Raw genomic sequence first — 25,449 nt, forward strand, 5'->3', positions numbered from 1 at the left:
CACTTAGTAATTTTCTGAAAGACAGTATTGACAATTTCATCAGTTAATTCTTGTTTGTCAGGTGTGATTACTATACTTGTATCATCAGCAAAGAGAACTAACTTTGCCTCTTCATGAATATAGAATGGCAAGTCATTAATATATAATAAGAACAACAAAGGACCCAAGACTGACCCTTGTGGAACCCCATTCTTGATAGTTCCCCAGTTTGAGGAATGTGCTGATCTTTGCATGTTACGAGAACTACTTATTTCAACTTTCTGCACTCTTCCAGTTAGGTACGAATTAAACCATTTGTGCACTGTCCCACTCATGCCACAATACTTGAGCTTGTCTAGCAGAATTTCATGATTTACACAATCAAAAGCCTTTGAGAGATCACAAAAAATCCCAATGGGAGGTGTTCGGTTATTCAGATCATTCAAAATTTGACTGGTGAAAGCATATATGGCATTTTCTGTTGAAAAACCTTTCTGGAAACCAAACTGACATTTTGCTAGTACTTCATTTTTACAGATATGTGAAGCTACTCTTGAATACATTACTTTCTCAAAAATTTTGGATAAAGCTGTTAGAAGGGAAGAATGTTTCCTGAAAGTTTGGCCATATCTTTTTGTTACACCCTGCGTAAAAAAATAATTTTATACAACTGAAAATCCCTGTCTTTGAGACAGGTGTCTTGCGTTCAATTAGTTTTGGATGGCTGCTAGAACACATCTCCCGTACCAACAAAATATTTCATAAACTTATCTAGTACAGTATCACGCGACCTACTAATAGGTGCAGTCTACAAATTCATATCCTTCTGTTATTCTAACAAAATTGTGCAGAATGAGTTGGACGATTCGACAATAGAACTCCAAAATCCAGTTTGACATTCAGGGACTGATGAAAAATCCTCTACTTGTGATTTAAAATTCCTGAAGTGCATTCAATAAATTTCTGGGCTTGAGTAATTTAAACACGTTTTTCTTTGTGATTCAGTTTCTTCCGTGCATTTTATTGTTGTTGCCATTGTGGTCTTCAGTCCGAATACTGGTTTGATGCAGCTCTCCATGATACTGTATGCTGTGCAAGCCTCTTCATCTCCAAAGGAGTACTACAAGTTACATCCTTCAGAATCTGTTTATTGTATTCATCTCTTGGCCTCCCTCTACGAATTTTACCCCCCTCTCCCCAACACTTCTCTCCAATACTAAAATGGTGATCCCTTGATATGTCAGAATGTGTCCTATCAACCAATCCCTTCTTTTAATTAGGTTGTGCCACAAATTTCTTTTCTCGCCAATTCCATTCTCATAATCTACATCTAATCTTCAACATTCTTCTGAAGCATCACATTTCAAAAGGTTTTCCATTCCCTTTTTGTCTAAACTGTTTATCGTCCATTTTTCACCTCCATAAGTGACTACACTCCAGATAAATACCTTCAGAAAATACTTCTAACACTTAAATCTATATTCGATGTTAACAAATTTCTCTTCTTCAAAAACCCTTTCCTTGCCATTGCCAGTCTACACTTTATACCCTTTCTACCACAGCCATCATCAGATATTTTGCTCTCCAAATTCCAAAACTCACATACGAGTTTATGTGTCTCATTTCCTAATCCAAATCCTTCAGCATCAACTGATTTAATTCGACTACATTCCATTATCCTTATTTTGCTTTTGTTGATGTTCATCACATATCCTTCTTTCAAGCAATGTCGATACCATTCAACTGCTCTTCCTTGCTGTCTCTAATAGAATTGTCATCGATAAATCTCAAAGTTTTTATTTTTTCTCCCTGAACATTAACTTTTACCTCAAATTTTTCTTTGTTCCTTCAATACATGCTTAGTGTACAGATTGAACAACATTGGGGATAGGTTACAGACCTGGCCCAGAGCCTCCCTTTCACGCCCCTCGACTCTTACAATTGCTGTCTGGTTTCTGTACAAGCTGTAAATAGCATATTGCTCCCTGTACTTTAATCCATGCTATCTTCAGAACTTCAAAGAGAGTATTCCAGTCAACATTGTCAAAGGCTTTCTCTAAGTCTACAAGTTTTTTAAACGTAGGTTTGTTTTTCCTTAACCGATCTTCTAAGATAGAGTCAGTATTGCCTTACATGTTCCTACAGTTCTCCAGAATTCAAACTGTTCTTCCCCAAGGTCAGCTTCTATCAGTTTTTCCATTATTCTGTAAAGAATTTGTGTTAGTATTTTGCAACTATAACTTATTAAATTGATAGTTCAGTAATATTCAAACCTGTCAGTACTTGTTTTCTTTGGAATTGGAATTACTACATTCTTTTTTTTTCGCACATATGGCCTTAATATTTCTTTAGAAAAAAGCAAAGTCTTCATCCTTCACAAGAAAATACGGTACATGGGGGTTATGTGTATCTGTCAGCTGTTTTGGTTAAGGTGACACTGATGTACATCTTTCTAGTTTCCCTCAAAACACGCTGTTTTTAAATGTATTTGAATCACAATTTTATCCATATGCCCTGACATCAATGAAAGTGAAAGTGAAACAAGTCTACAATGGCTATGGGAAGAACACAGAAAAAAAGTTTGTAACTGAAACAGAGTGAATCTTTTTTTAGAGGTTTTACTAAATGTTTACATTTTCCATCCAGGGCTTGGATGCAATGAGGAAAATTGGCGTGCTTAATACAACCATTGCTAATTTAGTTCCATTTTTCAGTTGAGGGTTCTAGCATGCATTCTTCTTTCTTAATGTAGTTATCTGCACAATCGTTGACATACTCATTAACAAAGAATAACGCAGGTACGAAAATGTGTTTATGCTTCCAAGATATCTGTAACATGTAAAGTGTATATTTGATACATATTTACATTCACAGAGTAAAGTCAATCGAATTTTACATATTAAGTCAGTCGAGCTTGCACTAAAAGCTTAAGCGTTTTTTTATTGAAATAGTAGAAGTACGTGTCCACAGTAATAAAAGAGTTATCAGCCTTTCCCTTCCTTCAGTCGATGAGGTCCAAAAGCGATGGAAAACTACACGGGATGCCTATTTTAGAAGTCATAATGAAATTACAGAAAAGTAATCGGGATCAGCAGTAAGTACGATATAAAAATATGTCTTCCGCGATCATATAAACGTTGTTGATTGCATTCGTGAAGGATCAACAGAGAATGGCTTTGTCTCAAAAGTTTTTCGAGATATACACTGTAATAACGATGCACTCGAAGAAAACCATCAAGACAAACCTTCTGAAATCGATATTGCCTCCATGTACACCTACATCAGATTCCATAAACTTCCAGTGGTGTGTGGCGGAGGGTTCTTCTGGAACTGCTAATTAATAACCCCTTCCTTGTTTGCATGCAAATAGCGCATGGGAAGAATGATTGTCAGTAAGCCTCTGTATTAGCTTTAATTTATCGAATTTTCTCGTCGAGGTCATTTCGCGAGATATATGCTGGAGGAAGTAATATGTTCTCTGACTGTTCTGGGTAAGTACTCTCTCGAAGTTTCGGTAGTAGAGCTCTCTATGATGCACAATGCCTCTCTCGTAGTGTCTGCCACGGAAGTTTGTTGAGCATCTCTATAATGCTCTCCTGCTGACTAAACGATCCTGTGACAAAACCCGGTACTCATTTTGGATTTTCTCTGTCTCTTCTATCAGTCCTATCTAGTAAGGATCCCAGATAGATGAACAGTATTCAACAATCGGTTGGACAAGCTCTTTGTGTGCCTCTTCCTTCGTGGATGATTGCTTAACATTCTTCCTCTGAATCTCAGTCTGGGATCTGTTTTTTTTTCTGTATGCTTTATGTGGTCATTCCACTTGAGGTCGTTCTGGGTAGTCACTCCTAGATATTTTACGACAGATACTGTTTCCAGCAATTTGTCATCAATATTGTAGTCATGCAGGAGTGGATGGTAATAGGGTAAAGGGAGAATCACCACAGTTTGTTAGTGTGGGTTGCCTACATCAGCGGCAAGCACACATTCAGAGTCAAACCTATTGTTCTCTTTTGCTTGACAGGTCCTTAACCTGTTGTTCTACTAAGTGGATTATGATCCCCTGGGAATAATCTGTCCTTCCAAGAAACCTCCACCCCTCCCCCTCCTCCTCCCCCACCCATCTGGGAGCTCCCCTCACCAATACAAGCACGCTTTTGATATCAATTTGATGGACTAATTAATTAAATCATCAATTAATTAAGCCCTCTGGGAAATCCCCCAACCCTGCCACTCCCCTCCCCCACCTGGAAGTTGAAAGGAAAAAAGAATCAGTTGATTGTCCATTTGGTGAGAAATCGATTGCAGTGTTTGGAATATTGTTTAAATACTGAAGACAATGTGTGGAATATTGTTTATTTAAATGATTTATGGGATACAAAACAGTGTATGGAATACAGTCTCTTCAGTTATTTAGTTAAAGAATTTGTTGGGAAATTGACATGTTAAGACTCTAATTTTTTATTTTCCCCGCTTTAAGAAGTGCACTAGAATCTAAGCACAGATGCCAAAATCAGTACACTTATGTACCTAAAAGTTCATGACATATATCGAAACCCACAGCAAATTATGGAAAAAACACACAAACAGAATTAGAAGCACTGTTCTCCAGATGAGAAAAATGGAGGGAATTTTTGGTGTCCTACAAACGCTTGTCTGGAGATGCTCTAAAGCCACCATGGTGTCTGTGGGACAACATCCCACCTGTCCGAACCAGAGGCGGCTGGTGTGCTTGGACTTGACTCTGAACAGTCGAGCAAAGAAGATATCATGTGACTATCTTACATCAAAGAATTTTCTGTAAATACACTGCTCTGCCCCCATCTTTTTCGAACAACTCTGTAGAGACTCCTATGAACAATTGTAGAATATGTGGAAAGAAGTGACATAAAATCGATAAAATTACGAAAAATATGGAAAATATTTACAAATTGATGGAATATTCCGAAATACTGGGAAATTGAGGGAGTACTTGCATGTCTTCTGTTTGGTGCAGGAAAATTCTTGTACATGGAAACGAATAGGCGACAACAAGAGGAATATCAGAAAAAGTTGACATTGAAGCACCATGAACCAGGAAAACAGTCATTTTTCGTCGAAAATGATAAGATGATTGGAATAGAATGTTTCATGTGTATGACCACCAAATGTAGAGTAGTAAATTTATATACAGGGTGTACATAAAGTATGGGAACACTTTTAATTATTTATTGCACAAGAACCAAACATTGTACAGATACCATACATATGTCATTTTGGAGAGAAACCCTGAAAGTTTTTTTTCATGCATACCGCCACTGCATAGTTTGGTAATTTGCCGATAGTCAGCGCTAGTCGCAAACATGGCGTTTTCAGGTGCGGAGCGAGCTTTCTATGTGTTGGTGTTCAACAAGAACGACTGTGCTACAGCTGTTCAATGGATGTTTAGAACCAAGTACAGTAAGAAGCCACTGGCACGACAAATTCGTTACAACGAGTTGCTTGTGCCCAGCAATGAAAAGCGGACGTCCCAGTGTGAGTGAAGTGAATGTGGAGTGCTTACAAGAGACATTCATAAGGAGTCCAAGAAATCGGTGCATTGTACATCCCGTGAACTCGAAATGGCTCCAATGACAGTGCAGAAAGTTCTGCGACAGAAGCCGTCTGTGAAACCATTCAGATTGGAGCTAGTGCAGAAGCTTGATGGATCGGCCATGCTACAGAAGGGAACAGCTGTTTCACGAAATGGCCTCCCCGACCACCAGATCTCACTCTGTGTGACTTTTTTCTGTGGAGACACATTAAATACCTGGTGTACGTACCGCCTCTACCAAGTGATGTAGCAGAACTCCGGGAGAGAATACGGGAAGCAACTGCCACAGTTGACGATGCCATGCTGGGACAGGTATGGCAAGAATTCTATTACCGTATTGATGTCTGCCAGGCCACTCATGGTTCGTATATTGAATGTTTGTAAAAAAAAAATACTTTCAGAGTTTCTCTTCAAAAAGCAATATGTATGATATCTGTATAATGTTTAGTTCTTGTGCAATAAACAATTGAAAGTGTTCCCGGATTTTATGTAGACGCTGTATGTTGGATAACAAGCCTGCATGTGACCTCAACGTTATCAGCAACCACTTTACAAATTTTTATAAATGTCCTTAGCTAAAGGGCGTTGTATTAACAGCTGGGGTGACTGCAATGTACAGTTACAAAATGGGTCACATGTTTGACCCTATGAATGACTTTTTCGGTGCTTTAAACCCTAACAATCAGTATTTCTCCGTGCTCTCCACCAATCACAACCATGTGGTGTCAGCTAACAAATGCCTTACAGAATTGTTGACGTATAGTTTTTTAACATCGTCCTACTGTATGTCTATTGAGGCAAGAGTGATAAATACAGATTGACTGCTGTCTTTGATGCTTTCCTGGGAAAGAGAGCCATCTGCCTCTAAACTGACATGGATCTGCGTTAAAAGACGATAGAACAGAGATGGAATGGTCTGTTGAGAGGGGTTATAACGATGTATGATTTAATGGTACATTGATGATGCATTCTAGAGAGAGAGAGTGATGTTGCTGCAGGTCATTTATCACACGTTTAACCATTTTTTTCAGTTGCTCTCTCGGTGTGCATCAGTTGTGTGGTATAACTCGCGATCGACTTGTATGCAACTGCATATTCTGCGTGTGACTCAGGGCGCTATCTACCTGCAATCGTCAACAGCAAACGTTTCCACACCACTTTCAGCGGAGTGCTTCCAACGCATGTGTGATGATTAGTGTTCATCATTAGAAAATTTTTGTCAACACACCCATCTAGACGAACGAAACTATATGTGAAGTACTCCATTTGTCTGTCACAACTTGGACATAAAAAATCGAGTCTTCAGTTTCATATATGTATGAAGCGACTGTTATTGTACTTTTCGCTTTCGTCCTATCCAAAATGCATGCATGTGGATCATCGAGGAGAGGGCAAGCAGGTTAGTATGTAAAAGACACAAATGCTCTTGTAGAAAATCAAACAGCAGATGGGTATGTGAGCAATTAGACGATATACATACGGAAAACTGTGGAAAAAAATCGAAAAAAAATTCGAGGATAACCTACTATCATCACGAAAAAATGATGTGAAATACATAAAAAGTGAGGCAAACACGATGAAATATAAAAAATCACAAAACATAGTAAAATTATGGAAATTGACAGAGAATACATAAAATTAGAGACAAATATCATGAAAAGAGTACTGAGCAAAATAAATAAATTTGCCTGTTCTGGAGGACGAAAATATGCTGATGTTACAGATACACTCCTTAATAGTGGAAAGAGGAGGCACTCTAGAGATGTGACATCAAGGCGAAACAGCAATCCTGCACATGGACAATACAACCTAACATCGGACCATGACTTCTGTGTGCAAGAGGAAGGTTACCAGAGCAGTGGTAAACTGCAATAATCTCCTCTGGCTGCTGATCATGGTGTTTGGTTCCTCATAAGAGGTCATTGTTTCTTCGTATGCATTTTCGGCTGCCAACGATTTTTTTGTAGGGCTGTTGTGAACATATCATAATTTCTAAATAGTAATCGGGCTTGAACTTTGTACACAGGAGGCGTCATACACCTCTGGAAAACTAGGTAGTGTTTGTGTTACAAAAGGTTGATGTTTTCTAGTAGTTTTATCACTTTACAGTTTGTCACCATAGTTTATCGTAGAGAAACTTGCAGGGAGAATGTATATCATGCACTGGAAATATATTTTTTACATTGGAATATTGACAGCATTGCATTCCACACTACAAATAGGTCAGAAACTGCATTGTTCTAACATTATATCGGTTTAAGTGCAGAACCGTTTAGCCTTTGAAATGTGTTTATGTTCAATGATCATATCTGCCTTTCTGATACCTTCTTGGTACGGACACTAAACACCGGAACAGTGCTTCAGAATTGATAGCACAGTTGATTTATGTAAAATGTTTCAAACTATGTCCGTCTGGAGATCCATCATGCATAAACTACACATTTCTTCTTAACAGTCTGTTATATCATCACAACACTCTCAGATCTACTATATACCGATAAAGGATGCTAGCCTCCTTGACGTGTGCTCGTATGGAAAGAACTTGTGCACTTGGATGGGCGCTGTGAGTAAGATTGGTGCAGAACAGTCTACACTGAACAGCAGTTATGGACTCAGGTCATTCTGTTCCTTCACGAGATGTGGAATCTAGTTGGTAATAGTATCCTCTTACTTCTGATCAGCTGAAAATTATATCGAGGACAGTGTTGTATAGAGGGTTGGCAAAAGACAATGTGGGAAGATATTTCAATATCCAACTTTATCCTAAGAATGAGAGAACGCTCTGTAACTCCCATCCAAATAAGGAAAGATGGGCAATCATAGTCGTAAATTATGTTCCATGATGAAATGCTAGAAATATATAGGTAACCTAACTGCATTGGTATATGGCGTTGTCTGGTATACTTTAGCGTATATGTTTGAGAATTAAGAATGATGAATGGACATACTGCACAGTCATCTATTTAAATTCTCAATGTAGTATATGGTAATCGAAAAGTAGTGGAGGGAGTGGTTTAGCGACGATACAGAAACTGGGGAGTATGCTGTCATGTCATTTGTTGACGTTGAAATTACAGAAAAAGTGATAAAATTGCTAAAATTGATCTCACTATTAACTATGGTGCTTATTACAGTACATCGTCACATACCAACTGTGTCTTTTCTATCCCTTCTGTCCATTGGTATGCTGATGATTCCACTTGATTCCAAACCGCAGATAGCATTTCTACCAGAAAGCGTAACTTTCTCAGCGGCTCTTGTGTGTGCCTGTAGAACCAACACCGCTTTTTATGCAGGATGACGGCAACATGATCGTTGTGATCATGTTTTTAATAGCAAAGTCCTTACGCAAATGTATGTTGCCAGTGGTGGAATCCTTCTGAGGTCAGCTTCAAATGTCTGTTCTCAATAGTGTTCCTCGAAAAGAACATCGTCTTCCTCCAGGTATTCCCATTTGAGCTACCTGGTGAGTACAATCCGACTGTTGAAAAAAGAAAAAAAAGTTACTCGCCATGGAAAGTGATTCTCATGATCAATTTAATTAATTAGCCTATCAATTTGATACCAACAAATTTCCATCTGGTGGGTGGAAGCGATGGCTGAGGTACCACGATTATGATTCTTGAGTTGGAGCGTTAGTCAGGCGTTCTTTTTTTTTTTTTTTCGTTGCGGCAATATCTTTTAATGAAATTTCAATCTCCCACCTACACAGGGAGAGACGACCATTGTAAAAAAATCAGATGTATTACCGATTTTGTAAAGTGATATATAGTATAAACCTGATATTTGCAGCTTGTCTGTGCTGTTACCTTAAGAGACTGCTTATGTAGCGATGCATTTAGTTACTTTAAGGGGAATTCGAAAGTGAGGAGACATCCTGTAATTGAGGTAGATCTTAGCACTCCCTCACGAGCCAAAAAGGAGTTTAATATTCTAGTCCTGTGATGCAGGGCATAACAGATATTAAGCTGATTAGAACAGATCTTTTTCTACTTGATGAGAAAATACTCAGAGGAAATATAGCCTACGCCATACGGTTACAGGATTTTCACAACAAGGAACGCTACTTTAGCGATGATAAAATGCGTGTATGCCCTGATTTTCTCTGTCTTCGAAAATAACTTCTATAAAAGAGAAAAAATCTACATTTAGTGTGAGGAATTTGAGATGTATGGTTTACATCATCGATGTCTCGGGTTGGGTAAAGTGGGTTTTTTAAACTTGGAGGCGGGTCTATGCTGGGGTGGAACTGGTTAGAAGTACTGTATACATCCAAGCCACAGCTGTTTGTTTCGCAGTGCACTGTGGCTGGCGACAGGGGTGGTCGCGAGGCTTCGGTGACAGATTATCTCGGTCAGTTAGATACAAAGAATGCACTGACCCCTCTGATCTTGTCCATGGTAGCGGGGTCTGGTAAAGTGACCAGTGTGCTGGGTGAGCAGTGACAGAAACGATTGTGTGTGTTGCGTAAGAGAAGATTCAGTTGACGGGTTTTTGCACTGGACGATTATTCTGCCCATGTAAACTGATTGGTTGACTGCTTGGTGACAGCCACTTCAGCATCTGAGCGTTCGGTACGGTGAGTGTGTGGATGCCAGGAGATGGGCACGCAGTTGCCGGCATAGCCGATACATGTGCAAGCCTCTCCTCACCAGGGCCGGCGAGACGGTCAGTGTCCCTGCTGGCGGCGGATGGCGCGACCACGGCGTCAGGCAGTCAGCGGATAGCATGCACTTCACATCGTGTGTATGACTGGTTGAATATTTTTTTTCTGGATATGTTTAGTGGAAACGATATGATGGAGGAGGGTGTTTGTGTTCTCGAACATCGGTGCATACAATATCTCGGATATATTTAACACTAAGATCTGTTTGTGGCTGAAATTTCATTACTTGATTTACACAACGTTTGCCTGTGGTACTCAAAAGTTGAAAATATGTTTTATTAGAACAAGAATCATATTAAGGTGACGGTGAGTGTTTTCAGCAATCTATTTAACTCCTGTAAATTGTTAAACAATTAATTTGATAGGGTAGTGCAAAAGGATTATTCCACTGTACTTTTGATGTCGATATTGCGTTAACTCTCTTTGTCTTCAGGATAGGGCAACAGGAATAAAGTATTCTGGGGAGAGATGAAAACCACTGTCTGCATGTTTCAAGACGTTGTTCACCCAGACAAACAGGGAGTGACTTCTTGAGAGAGAGAGAGAGAGAGAGAGAGAGAGAGACAGGAAGTGAGTCTGGAATTTTCCGTTCAACAGAATGCCATCACTTGATAACTTAGTTGGGGGGGAGGTGAGATCAAAGGAGGCCTATATGTGATCCTTGGCTGGAGGTGTTTACTGACACGATCTTTAATTAGGACATTGGGCGGTTTTGACCTACATGGCGGCACCATGACGTTAGAAACACACACAGGATACCCCAAACGGTGGCTACTGTACCACACTTCATTTCATTCATGATTATAGACCACTTTTTCAGGGTTTAACTGTCAGTAAAATATGACTGCTATATGTCTCTCGATCTGTACAAAATAGTTTGCCGCTGAAATTCTCGTACTCCTACACCAACAGCAGCAGTTTGGCTGGTAAATTCAGTAAGAAACAATCGGAATGCTCCATTCACATGAAGTTCCATGTGTAAAGGTGCAGGTGTTTTGTTTTTGCTTATTCGAGAATTGAGAACAACTGTGTGAGGTGAAATGACAAGTTTAATGTCGCAATATATTTCTCACTAAATTACAGCTTTTCACGCAGTTTTCAACTCCCCAACATAAAAACAGCGCAATGGCTAACGCATCTTGCCAACATCAAAAAGTGAAATAAGTTTATACACAACAATGTTAAATATTAACTCTCTGGAAGCACATTAATCCTAAACACAATATTATGAAAGTTTATGTGGAAGTTTCTTTACATTACTCCTAAGCACACTTAATGTGAAAATTTAATTGGGCATTTCTTTACAAAATAGCTCCTACACATACATTATGATGTTGGTCAGTACTACGAAAATCGTCCAATTCCGGTTCAAAGTTCGGTACTATTTAGGATGACAATCAAGTCTACGGTGGATGGTTAGTGAAGTGACAAATTTGAGAACAAAATTACCCAAGGCCGCTCGAGTTTATCATGGACACAAGCTGGTGAACCAACAAGGATTACGCCTCTCCATGCAGTATTTCCCTTAAGCTGCGATGTGCTGCTGTCTGCAAGGCTGCTCTCTCCCAATGAATTCCTACAAAACTAATCTGGCCTTTGCTGAACTTTCTCTATGTTTCTCGTTATACGAGAAAACATGAAAACAGCCATAGTCTTATTATGTGGCGATATACACTCGCATGGTTGGAGCAGCGTGCATATTATAGTACCTTCTCAGTTAGAACAATTTATTAATTTCGTTGGTTCGTTTCTCCACAGTTGGAGCTAAATTTTGCTACAGCTAATTCTTTAGCTGGAGTGCCGCCGCTGTGAACGCAGTGTCCACACAAATTTCTTCTCTGCGTCATACGGAGCGTTAAGCACTCCCTTCTGCACTTGACGCCAGGTCAGCGAATAGTCCCCTCTCTCATTTCTCTCTTGTCCTACTCATGGCAGAACTGCCTCCCTCCACTTGGGTTCCTTTTTCATGTCACGGCTTTTTTCGACTAATAGGAGCGTTCCTCTTATTTTGTAGAAACACCCTCTACCAATCGCAACGCCCCTTCTATCAAAGTGCGTTGAAATTTCAGTATTTTTCTCCATCCTAGTGCGTTTCCGCCAATCGGACGTTTTGTGCCTGTTGTAGACACCTAAAGTACATTGACCTTTCCATGTCGCACTCGCTGGACGAAAATGCGTCACTCTTTTGTTCTTATCCCGTTGGAATTCCGAAAACCCAGTTTTCTAAAGCTTCATCTCTGCCCTTGCGAAGATGCCTCGCTACAGGTGGTCGTCCGGCTCGAATCACCTGGTCTGTGGTCGCTGTCCCCCTCCTGCCACCCCTCTAAGTGGTTTTCCAGCACAACTCACACAGCGTGGCTTCGCTACACCATTGTGGAGCTGGCTTTTCAAAACTAAAAGCGACTCGACTCGCATTCCCTGTTCTACCTTCCACTAAAAAACATGCATTGTATAGGAATTGTGTGTTAATTACCATCGATTGACTGTCATCCCTTTTTGCATTACATATTGATAGGCAAATGTTCTCGTAACTGTCGATTTACTTTAGGTGTCATCTTCACCTTCTCATTGCGATTTGTAAAGGTCTCATGTAAGGTGCGAATCTGACCATTTATTCTGCCACCTTACACATGATGTCAGAGAATCACAAGACATTCTTTGTGGGAGGAGGGCGGGCATAGGTGTCTCTACAGGCTGGTTCGAATAAGGTGGGGGCAGAGCAATATAGTTCGGTGATGTCAGGCAGTTACGTGATATCTTCTGTTTTCAAGTGTTCAGAGACCAGCCTCCTCTCGTTTGGTCGGGTGAGATGTCCCCCAACTGCCATTGTGACTTTAGAGAATCTCCACACCAGCAGTAGTAGAACATCGAAAATTCCACCCATTTTTCTCCTCTGTAGGACAGTGCTTCAGATTATGCATTTTTTTCCATGATCTGTTGTGGGTTTTGAAAGATGTCATGAACTTTTAGATATGTAATTGTTCTGATTTTCGTGCCTGTGCTTAGATTCCAGTGTGCTTCAAAAAGTGAGGAAAATAAAAAGTAAGAGCCTTAACATGTCAATTTCCCAATAAATTCTTTAACTAAATAAATAAACTATATTCGAAACGCTACCTTTTATCCTATAAATTGTTTCAATAAACAACATTGCACACATTGCCTTGTCTTTCAGAAATTGTTTAAGTAACATTCCATACACTGCAATCGATTTTCCGCGAAGTTCCTTAAATAAATAAGTAGACAGATAAACTATATTCTATACACTGCCTTGCATACCATACATTTCTTACGTAAACAATATTCCACCCATTGCCTAAGTTGTTTAAACAATAATCCATACATTTCAATCGATTTCCTGCCAAAAGACCAATCAATTGAGTCTTTTTCCATCCAATTTCTAGGTGGAGGAGGGGAAAGAGAGGGCTTGGGGACTTCCCAGATGGGGAGGGGTTAATGAATTGATCTATTTACTTAATTAGTCACTCAAATTGACTTCGAAAGTGTGCTTATATCGGTGACAGTAGTTCCCAGAGGGATGGGGGAGGGGAAGAAGGGGTGGGAATTTCTTGTAATCATATATTATCCCCAGGGGGTCATAATCCACTTAGCAGAACAATAGGTTAAGGACCTGTCAAGCAAAAGAGAACAATAGGTTTGTCCTATATGTATGCTTGCCTCTGATGTTGGCAACCCACATAACAATTTGTGCTGATTTTCTCTTTACCCTGCTACTGTGGATTTCTTTCCCTATGTATGAGCAACATGATACGTTTATGTACGCTCCTGGTCAATTCTCAGAGCCTGCAATATTCATCAAACCCCTGCAGGTCATTCTGCAAATAGAGAAAGTCTTGTGGCATCGTTATTTTCGTATAGGAACCGAATAGTCTGTAAACAGTCTTAAGGAGATTGCGATACTGTCAAACTGATCATTTATATACATTGTAAACAGTGAAGGTCCTATCATACTTCCTTGCATAACTCTGGATTTTATATATACATCTGTCACTTTTGTTCAATTAAGAGAGTTCCATGTGCAAGGATGTCTTGAATACAGTCGTAAATATGGTCCGATATTCGACAAGCTCGATTTTTTTTTCACTTAACGGCAGTGGATAATGGCGTCAAATGCCTTCCGAAGTCAAGAAACACGGCGTCAGCCAGAACGTCGTTATTTACAGCGCTATGGGTTCAAAAATGGTTCAAATGGCTCTGAGCACTATGGGACTTAACTTCTGAGGTCATCAGTCCTCTAGAACTTAGAACTACTTAAACCTAACTAACCTATGGGCATCACACACATCCATCCCCGAGGCAGGATTCGAACCTGCGACAGTAGCGGACCCGCGGTTCCAGACTGCAGCGCCTAGAACCGCTCGGCCACTCAGGCCGGCTGCGGTATGGGTCTCGTGAAGGAACAGAGCGAGCTGAGTGTCGCAATGACTCTGTCTGCAGAATCCATGTTGATCTTCATAGTGGAAATTTTTGATCTCCCTAAATGTCGTATTCTTGAGCATAAAAAATGTTCCATAATTTCACAACAGATTGACTTTCTTAACATTCCTTGCAAAACTGTAGTCATAATTGCTGTCACAGCCCTATGATCAATGATATCTCCCTGTACGTTAACTCATGCAATAAGTTCAGGTCTATTTGTACTAGGAGGTCTAAGATGTGACCTTCACGAGTTGGTTCTCCAATTATCTGCACAATGTAATTTTCGAACAATACATTCAGAATAATGACATATGAGTCTCTGTCTCTGACACCAGTTTTGATGCCATGATTCTTCTTATCTATACCTGGCAAGCTGAAGTCTCCCCCTATTATAGCGGCATCATCAGGAAGCTTATTAACGACATTCTGCAAGCTCTCTCTGAAGCGCTTTACCACTACTGCTCCTGACACATGCGGTCTATACAAGCGTCCGATTACCATTTTCACTGATCTCTCGTGCTTAATATTGCCTAGATTAATTCACATTCGGAATCCGTGATAATCTCGATAGATATCGAATTCGTTATTGTAATACAAACACCGCCACCATTGGCGACTAACCTATCCTTACGATAAATATTCCGATCTGAATTTAAGATTTCGTTCCTGTTCCAGTTTCAACTAATTTTCCGTTCCTAATACTATCTGGGCATTATAACCTGCAATAAGCGATTCTAATTTTGAGATCTTTCCTTGGCTGCTACTGCGGTTAACTAATATCGTATTAACGTCTTCTGTGAGGACGAGCATTCTTTGAGAACATTGTGGCTGATTTAACTTCTATTTTGGCAGACAATTCGTCTCTGATCCTAAGTGGGAGGGTGTTCTCTAACCTAAAAGAACCCCTACGTGCAGCACACATACTCCACTACCCCTATAGCTGCTTTCCGCATGCCTGAGCTATTAAGGGGAGCTCTAAAATTCTGCATCCTATATTGTACGTCGAGAATTTGCATCCGGTATTGTTACAGTGTCTGCTGAGTCTCTGGTTTGGACCTTCAACTCTACGCCAAACTAGAGGACCGTGATCGACCCTGGATACAAGTAAATCAGCTTAGGCTGCACCTCCCCCCCCCCCCCTTCCATGAGAAGCTAGTTATCTTCGCCAAATCAGGCATAACCGAAAGGAACTGAGGATGGCCGCAGAACCCAAGTGGCAGGCGTCATTCGTTCCGTCATGTGCCACTATTTTCAGCCAGTTGCACTCAGTACCTCTTTTACATCGCGGTAGAGACCCCCTGGCAAACGTACCGAGTGCATACTGGCATTCTTTTCTCCCCTGCAAGGAGGTCCATTACTTGCCTAACGTTGGAGGTCCCAGTACCCAGCAAAACCACCCTCTGTACTTGTCCAGACTAGGAAGGAAAATCAGCCACTGACCCACCAGGAGAGGAAACCCATGGCTGCTCAGAAACATTACCAACACGGGATAGTATCTCGTACCTATTGCTAAGTTGTAAGGAGCCAGCCATGCAGCTCGTTCCCTCTTTCAGCTTCCACCCACAACACGCAAACCCACCATCATCCACCATACACTCTCGATTCTATCAGGTGTTGGGTATCAGAAGATGCAGCGACAAACTGGTCGTCATGGAATTCCAACGGCAACAAGGACGTCTCAGGTCTCATAATTGGCGACTTAATGTCGCCGCAGCTTTTAGCAGCAGCCAGAAGTTATTCGACCACGCCAATGCAGCCTCCAGCTGTTTACAGACAACAGACAATTCTCCTTTAGTGCACTCACAACAAGCACAATCCCTATCCATGTCGTACTGAATAAAAAATAAATTAATTAAAATATCAACAAAGCATTGAGGAGTGGCTAAGGAAGTACACAGACTCAAGAAAAACAGAAAACTATCCGACTGTGTCGCTACTGAGGTTGGTATGTAGGCAAAATATAAGCGAGAGAGTTCTCACTACAACGTAAGATCTTGAAACAGAAATAAATTTCTCTACTGTTAGTTACTTTTTATTAGAAACTATGCTTGCACATAAGGTACCGTAGGAAACAAATACGCTGTGTAGTAACACGAGATTTAAACAAGTGTCACGCAACGCGGATCTTCAGACGGCGGATCGCTTCACTCAGATATGCACTACGATTTAAGCAAAAAACTTAAGAGTAGTAAACATTAGTTTACGCAGTAAAATCTACAAGTACAATTCACTTCCTCCCGGTTCTGTATAGAATTAGGGAGAAGAGGAATTTGTGGCACAACTTGCCCAGAAGTAGGGATTGCTTGGTAAGGACACGTTCTGAGGCATAAAGGAATCACCAATTTAGTATTGAAAGGAAGTGTAGAGGGTAAGAAACGCAGAAGGAGACTAAGAGATGAGTACACTAAGCAGATTCAGAAGGATGTAGGTTGTAGTAGTTATTTGGAGATGAAGAGTCTTGCACAGTATAGAGTAGCATGAAGAGCTGCATCAGACCAGTCTCTGGACTGAAGACCACACCAAAAACAACAAAAAGTAGGATCTACATTCAAGAGTATAACAACACCAGTGTACGTGTGCTACGGCTTCTGACCAGTCACCTCGTTTGAGTTTGTTTGCAACAGAATTATTCTTATGATGAACAGAGTATAGTCGACCACAATATTATTGCACCTGCGAGTGAGGGCCCTTCGGTCCGCGCATTGTGAGTTTTTATCGTGATATTTCACGAGCACATGCTGAACCACTTGAAAGTATTTGGACACGTGTCCCGAAATCATTCACATTTTGATGTGTTTTCCTTGGTCACCACTGTATTTGTTTACTGTAATCTCACCGCATGTTCCCGATAATGGCCACAGGAGGCCAAGTGCAATAATATCGTGGTAGGGTAAGAATGGTCCTAAAGTTTCTCTTTCAGCTCAACATGTAAACAAGCAGCATTGTATTTAGCGTGTCCTTCCTAAGAGTTGTGAAGCACACGTTCTCTTGCTTTTCGGCACAAGGTCTTTTTTTCTACAGTTATTTGCAATTCCATTTTTGCAGTGTGTAGTTGGAGTATGTTGAAACAACTACTGCTCACCACATTTTTCCCGAGGTGCCTGGTGTCGACAGAAAGCGTCAATTTGTTTCCTGTTATAAAGAAAATGGTTTTTAAGTGGAATTTTATGTTCCCATTCGATAGAACGGTTCCAAAATTACGATATTGGTTTTATCCATTGATCGTGACCGGGCCAAATATCTCACGAAATAAGCGTCAAATGAGAAAACTACAAAGACGAAACTTGTCTAGCTTGAAGGGGGAAAACAGATGGCGCTATGTTTGGCCCACTAGATGGCGATGCCATAAGTCAAGCGAATATCAACTGCGTTTGTAAAAATAGGAACCCCCATTTTTATTACATATTCGTGTAGTACATAAAGAAATATGAATGTTTTAGTTGGACCACTATTTTCGCTTTGTGATAGATGGCGCTGTAATAGTCACAAACATGTGGCTCACAATTTTAGACGAACAGTTGGTAACAGGTAGGTTTTTTAAATTAAAATACTGAAAGTAGGTACGTTTGAACACTTTATTTCGGTTGTTCCAATGCGATGCGTGTACTTTTGTGAACTTATCATTTCTGAGACTGCATGCTGTTACAGCGTGATTACCTGTAAATACTACAGGGCTATTACAAATGATTGAAGCGATTTCATAAATTCACTGTAGCTCCATTCATTGACATATGGTCACGACACACTACAGATACGTAGAAAAACTAATAAAGTTTTGTTCGGCTGAAGCCGCATTCAGGTTTCTGCCGCCAGAGCGCTCGAGAGCGCAGTGAGACAAAATGGCGTCAGGAGCCGAGAAAGCGTATGTCGTGCTTGAAATGCACTCACATCAGTCATAACAGTGCAACGACACTTCAGGATGAAGTTCAACAAAGATCCACCAACTGCTAACTCCATTCGACGATGGTATGCGCAGTTTAAAGCTTCTGGATGCCTCTGTAAGGGGAAATCAACGGGTCGGCCTGCAGTGAGCGAAGAAACGGTTGAACGCGTGCGGGCAAGTTTCACGCGTAGCCCGCGGAAGTCGACGAATAAAGCAAGCAGGGAGCTAAACGTACCACAGCCGACGGTTTGGAAAATCTTACGGAAAAGGCTAAAGCAGAAGCCTTACCGTTTACAATTGCTACAAGCCCTGACACCCGATGACAAAATCAAACGTTTTGAATTTTCGGCGCGGTTGCAACAGCTCATGGAAGAGGATGCGTTCAGTGCGAAACTTGTTTTCAGTGATGAAGCAACATTTTTTCTTAATGGTGAAGTGAACAGACACAATGTGCGAATCTGGGCGGTAGAGAAACCTCACACATTCGTGCAGCAAATTCGCAATTCACCAAAAGTTAACATGTTTTGTGCAATCTCACGGTTTAAAGTTTAAGGCCCCTTTTTCCTCTGCGAAAAAAACGTTACAGGACACGTGTATCTGGACATGCTGGAAAATTGGCTCATGCCACAACTGGAGACCGACAGCGCCGACTTCATCTTTCAACAGGATGGTGCTCCACCGCACTTCCATCATGATGTTCGGCATTTCTTAAACAGGAGATTGGAAAACCAATGGATCGGTCGTGGTGGAGATCATGATCAGCAATTCATGTCATGGCCTCCACGCTCTCCCGACTTAACCCTATGTGATTTGTTTCTGTGCGGTTATATGAAAGATTCAGTGATTAAACCTCCTCTACCAAGAAACGTGCCAGAACTGCGAGCTCGCATCAACGATGCTTTCGAACTCATTGATGGGGACATGCTGCGCCGAGTGTGGGAGGAACTTGATTATCGGCTTGATGTCTGCCGAATCACTAAAGGGGCACATATCGAACATTTGTGAATGCCTAAAAAAACTTTTTGAGATTTTGTATGTGTGTGCAAAGCATTGTGAAAATATCTCAAATAATAAAGTTATTGTAGAGCTGTGAAATCGCTTCAATCATTTGCAATAACCCTGTACATTAATGCAATAAATGCTCAAAATAATGTCCGTCAACCTCAATGCATTTGGCAATACTTGTAACGACATTCCCCTCAACAGCGAGTAGTTCACCTTCCGCAATGTTCGCACACGCATTGACAATGCGCTGACGCATGTTGTCAGGCATTGTCGGTGGATCACGATAGCAAATATCCTTCAACTTTCCCCACAGAAAGAAATTCTGGGACGTCAGTTCCGGTGAACGCGCGGGCCATGGTATGGTGCTTCGACGACCAATCTACCTGTCATGAAATATTCTATTCAATACCGATTCAACCGCACGCGAGCTATGTGCCGGACATCCATCACGTTGGAAGTACATCGCAATTCTGTCATGCAGTGAAAAATCTTGTAGTAATATCGGTAGAACATTACGTAGGAAATCAGCATACATTGCACTATTTAGATTTCTATCGATAAAATGGGTGCCAATTATCCTTCCTCCCATAATGCCGCACCATAAATTAACCCACCAAGGTCGCTGATGTTCCACTTGCAGCCATCGTGGATTTTCCGTTGCCCAATAGTGCATATTATGCCGGTTTACGTTACCTCTGTTGGTGATGGCGCTTCGTCGCTAATAAAACGCGTGCAAAAAATCTGTCATCATCCCGTAATTTCTCTTGTGCCCAGTGGCAGTACTGTACACGACGTTCAAAGTCTACGCCATGCAATTCCTGGTGCATAGAAATACGGTACGGGTGCAATCGATGTTGATTCTCAACACCGACGTTTTTGAGATTCCCGATTCTCGCGCTATTTGTCTGCTACTGAGGTGCAGATTAGCCGCGACAGCAGCTAAAACACCTACTTTGGCATCATCATTTGTTGCAGGTCGTGGTTGACGTTTCACATGTGGCTGAACACTTCCTGTTTCCTTAAATAACGTAACTATCCGGCGAACGGTCGGGACACTTGGATGATGTCGTCCAGGATACCGAGCAGCATACATAGCACACGCCCATTGGGCATTTTGATCACAATAGCCATACATCAATACGATATAGATCTTTTCCGTAATTGGTAAACGGTCCACTTTAACACGGGTAATGTATCACGGAGCAAATACCGTCCGCACTGGCGGAATGTTAAGTTATACCAGGTACTTATACGTTTGTGACTATTACAGCGCCATCTATCACAAAGCGAACAAAGTGGTCCACCTAAAACATTCATATTTCTTTACGTACTACACGAATATGTAATAAAAATGTGGGTTCCTATTTTAAAAAACGCAGTTGATTTCCGTTTGACCTATGGCAGTGGCATCTAGCTGGCCAACCATAGCGCCATCTTGGTTTCCCTCTTCAAGATAGACGAGTTTCGTTCCTTGTAGTTTCTTCGTTTGATGCTTATTTCGTGAGATATTTGGCCAGGTCTCTATCACCCTGTACAGATACGTAAATTATTGTGTATGACTTAGTACACAATGGTAAGTAGAAGTGGGTGACACAGTGGTGCAGCAACTGTCATTGTAGGGAAGCTGGAGAGGAGCAGAAGTAATAAGCGAACAAGTTGACACAACAAACAGAAGATTTACTTAAATTGTATTTCTCCAAGGGCACGAAGATACATTCCAAATAATGCAGAAATAAACAGAGTCCAGCTATCACAATGTCAACAACGATGAGGATCGCTAAAGTAAGAACGAACATTGGCGTCACAGCGAAGAGGCTCCAAGTGTGAATAGGGATGAGGGGCTGCCGCTGGCCGATCTACACGCGTCAGCAGAGGGTGCTCGTGGTACTGAGCTGCTGGCGATGTGGCTCAGTTTGCGCGCTCCATTGGGTCCACTGGGTCCCACACGACCGCTATCGGCGTCTGACGGAAAGTTGCAATTCCGTTGCAAGTTCAAGATGCCCGACAGCACCGCCTTGGCCTGTGCTGACTGCTACAGCCGTGCATAAGCGATGCTCATCGCTGGTAGACCACTATAGTTCAATTCTTTTATCTTGGCGGCTCGCGCATGCTCGTCCAGACGCGGGAGATTGCTGCGTTGCCAGTTGCAAACGATGCACGCGCCAAGAGAAGCAGCGCCATAGTGTAGTATAGTTCGCAAACTTTAAGTTTAGGGGGGAGCGCGCAGTTTATGAAGTAAAGCCACCACGGCCGCATTAACCCTTTCGCTGCTACAGAGACGTGCTCCCAGGATTCCGCGCTGTGCGCGATTTTGTCATCACTGCACCGCTCGCCTGTGGTAACACATGGTGTTCCGACTGCTTTGACACACTTATTATTTGATTTCACAAAAACTATTTGGCCCAAAAATTTGATTTTTACACATCTTATTGACTGATACCTTCCCCCCATAAATGACTTAATTTTGTTTCGATGTTCAACGCAGTTATTGTGAAGCATTAAATATAGTAAACCATTGCCCGAAATTTTGAAGAGTTTGCATAGGTAAAGGTCCATAGCGTATACTTTCCGTATAGTCGATTTTAGTTGCCACAATGTTGAGAATGAAATGTGGACAAGATACCTAAATTTCATATAAAATTTACTGTATAACAATATCTCATTTCATTCAAGTACCAGATAGGTGTCGTATGTAATATTGAGATATATTCTGTCTTTCGCGACTGTAATAAAATTTTTATTTATACCAGAGTCATTTCGCTTTTTTTCTAAAAAGTTCAGATTTAAAAAAAAGTTGGCGAAGTACACAAAACTGAATTGTGGACATAATATAACATAGAAACTAAAATATATTGTCAGTGAGGCGCAGTGCGCAAACAATTTGTGTTTGTCACAACGGACAGCAAATATTTGCCAAAACAGTCGACGAAAACGTTGAATATGATGATGTTCAAATGGTTCAAATGGCTCTGAGCACTATGGGATTTAACATCTGAAGTCATCAGTCCCCTAGAACTTAGAACTACTTAAACCTAACTAACCTAAGGACATCACACACATCCATGCCCGAGGCAGGATTCGAACCTGCGACTGTAGCGGTCACGCGGTTCCAGACTGTAACGCCTAGAACCGCACGGCCACACCGGCCGGCATGATGATGCTGCCAAAGCAGCGAAGCAAAGAATTGTGTCAGACAATCAAGTAGCTTGGCAACGTACGAGCCAAAATTCTGCTCTAAGTAAACTTTTATTACTGTTGCAAAAGAATATATCTCAATATGCATAGTAAAACAGCGACTGCGGAAGAGAAGATATACAAACAGATAACATGAATGTTGTATGTGTGCCTTTTCATTGTTTTTAATTGCTGTGAAAAGAAATATTGGGGGACAAAATTAGAAAAACCGAAAGCTTATTAAGATTATAATGAAGAGAGAAAGCACAAGAAATTTCAAAAAATTACATTCAAATGAATAAAATTCATGAAGTAACACACTTCGACATTGTTTTATAAATAAGAAAATACTAAGCACCAAACAAGGTTTGATCTTAGAACCTTTCCCTTAGCAACCAAACACCTTAACCATTACACTAATGCAAATTGTCAGTCAAAGGAATTCCTGGAGGACTCTAAAATATCACGCAAAATACCGACAAACACTGTTGGTGTGACTATGAATTACGTTTCGTCGGAGTACTATAGGAAATAAACAATTACCGCTGTTCTTTATTGCAAAAAAGCGATTCGTGAGAATGATACAAACACCTTTCCTTGCTTATTGCTTGTTTGGTTTAATTAATTAATAGAATATGAAGCATTTGGTATAAAGAATGCTTTTTCCAAACTTTCTACACTCCTGGAAATTGAAATAAGAACACCGTGAATTCATTGTCCCAGGAAGGGGAAACTTTATTGACACATTCCTGGGGTCAGATACATCACATGATCACACTGGCAGAACCACAGGCACATAGACACAGGCAACAGAGCATGCACAATGTCGGCACTAGTACAGTGTATATCCACCTTTCGCAGCAATGCAGGCTGCTATTCTCCCATGGAGACGATCGTAGAGATGCTGGATGTAGTCCTGTGGAACGGCTTGCCATGCCATTTCCACCTGGCGCCTCAGTTGGACCAGCGTTCGTACTGGACGTGCAGACCGCGTGAGACGACGCTTCATCCAGTCCCAAACATGCTCAATGGGGGACAGATCCGGAGATCTTGCTGGCCAGGGTAGTTGACGTACACCTTCTAGAGCACGTTGGGTAGCACGGGATACATGCGGACGTGCATTGTCCTGTTGGAACAGCAAGTTCCCTTTCCGGTCTAGGAATGGTAGAACGATGGGTTCGATGACAGTTTGGATGTACCATGCACTATTCAGTGTCCCCTCGACGATCACCAGTGGTGTACGGCCACTGTAGGAGATCGCTCCCCACACCATGATGCCGGGTGTTGGCCCTGTGTGCCTCAGTCGTATGCAGTCCTGATTGTGGCGCTCACCTGCACGGCGCCAAACACGCATACGACCATCATTGGCACCAAGGTAGAAGCGACTCTCATCGCTGAAGACGACACGTCTCCATTCGTCCCTCCATTCACGCCTGTCGCGACACCACTGGAGGCGGGCTGCACGATGTTGGGGCGTGAGCGTAAGACGGCCTAACGGTGTGCGGGACTGTAGCCCAGCTTCATGGAGACGGTTGCGAATGGTCCTCGCCGATACCCCAGGAGCAACAGTGTCCCTAATTTGCTGGGAAGTGGCGGTGCGTTCCCCTACGGCACTGCGTAGGATCCTACGGTCTTGGCGTGCATCCGTGCGTCGCTGCGGTCCGGTCCCAGGTCGACGGGCACGTGCACCTTCCGCCGACCACTGGCGACAACATCGATGTACTGTGGAGACCTCACGCCCCACGTGTTGAGCAATTCGGCGGTACGTCCACCCGGCCTCCCGCATGCCCACTATACGCCCTCGCTCAAAGTCCGTCAACTGCACATACGGTTCACGTCCACGCTGTCGCGGCATGCTACCAGTGTTAAAGACTGCGATGGAGCTCCGTATGCCACGGCAAACTGGCTGACACTGACGGCGGCGGTGCACAAATGCTGCGCAGCTAGCGCCATTCGACGGCCAACACCGCGGTTCCTGGTGTGTCCGCTGTGCCGTGCGTGTGATCATTGCTTGTACAGCCCTCTCGCAGTGTCCGGAGCAAGTATGGTGGGTCTGACACACCGGTGTCAATGTGTTCTTTTTTCCATTTCCAGGAGTGTATAAAAGAAAGCCTGCTATCAAGATATTGCTTTTGTTCAATTACTTTATTTATGACTGAACGTTTCTAAAACTGAAGACAGTCGTCCGTGCTCTGCACTGCAGTCGAGTTCTGGCAACGCTGTTCTCTGTTCATTGGCTGACTGTATTTTGTGACGTCAGATGCGCAGAACGAACCTAAACTCGGCCGCCGTCGTAAGTGAGGCGCACTATAGTTATTCTTCTTGTTTTACTGTCCCTGTTAAGCAAATCCATAAAACGAATATCGTACTAGACTACTCTGGAACCACTCTGTCGAATAGGAACGTAAAATTTTGTTTTAAATATCATTGGAAAGATACTACACTCTTTCTGTCGACAATGGGCATCACATGAAAGATGTGATGAGCAATATTTGTTTGAGCTGACACCAGCTACACATTGCAAAACTGTAAATATCTGCCGCAAAATCAGCGAAAATGCACTTGATGACTCTTATGAGGGACACATCACAATTCACGTGACTATTATAATTTGATGTTGGCTGCATCTGCAGTACACTTGGACCATATAAGATGTACTGCACATGATGTAATTGCGTAGAAATAAACATCTCGTCAGCTGACTAGCGACAGCACATATTTGCAGGTCAT

The 25,449-nt window shown here is 41.8% G+C and overlaps 1 pseudogene; it reads right to left on the bottom strand.

The window, feature by feature from the left end:
• Positions 1 to 9,394: 9,394 nt before the first annotated feature.
• LOC126420158 (U2 spliceosomal RNA) lies at positions 9,395 to 9,575 on the bottom strand (annotated as a pseudogene).
• Between the last annotated feature and the right edge of the window lie 15,874 nt (positions 9,576 to 25,449).

Source organism: Schistocerca serialis, chromosome 9 (assembly GCF_023864345.2).
Source record: "Schistocerca serialis cubense isolate TAMUIC-IGC-003099 chromosome 9, iqSchSeri2.2, whole genome shotgun sequence".
Taxonomy (NCBI): Eukaryota; Metazoa; Arthropoda; class Insecta; order Orthoptera; family Acrididae; genus Schistocerca; species Schistocerca serialis.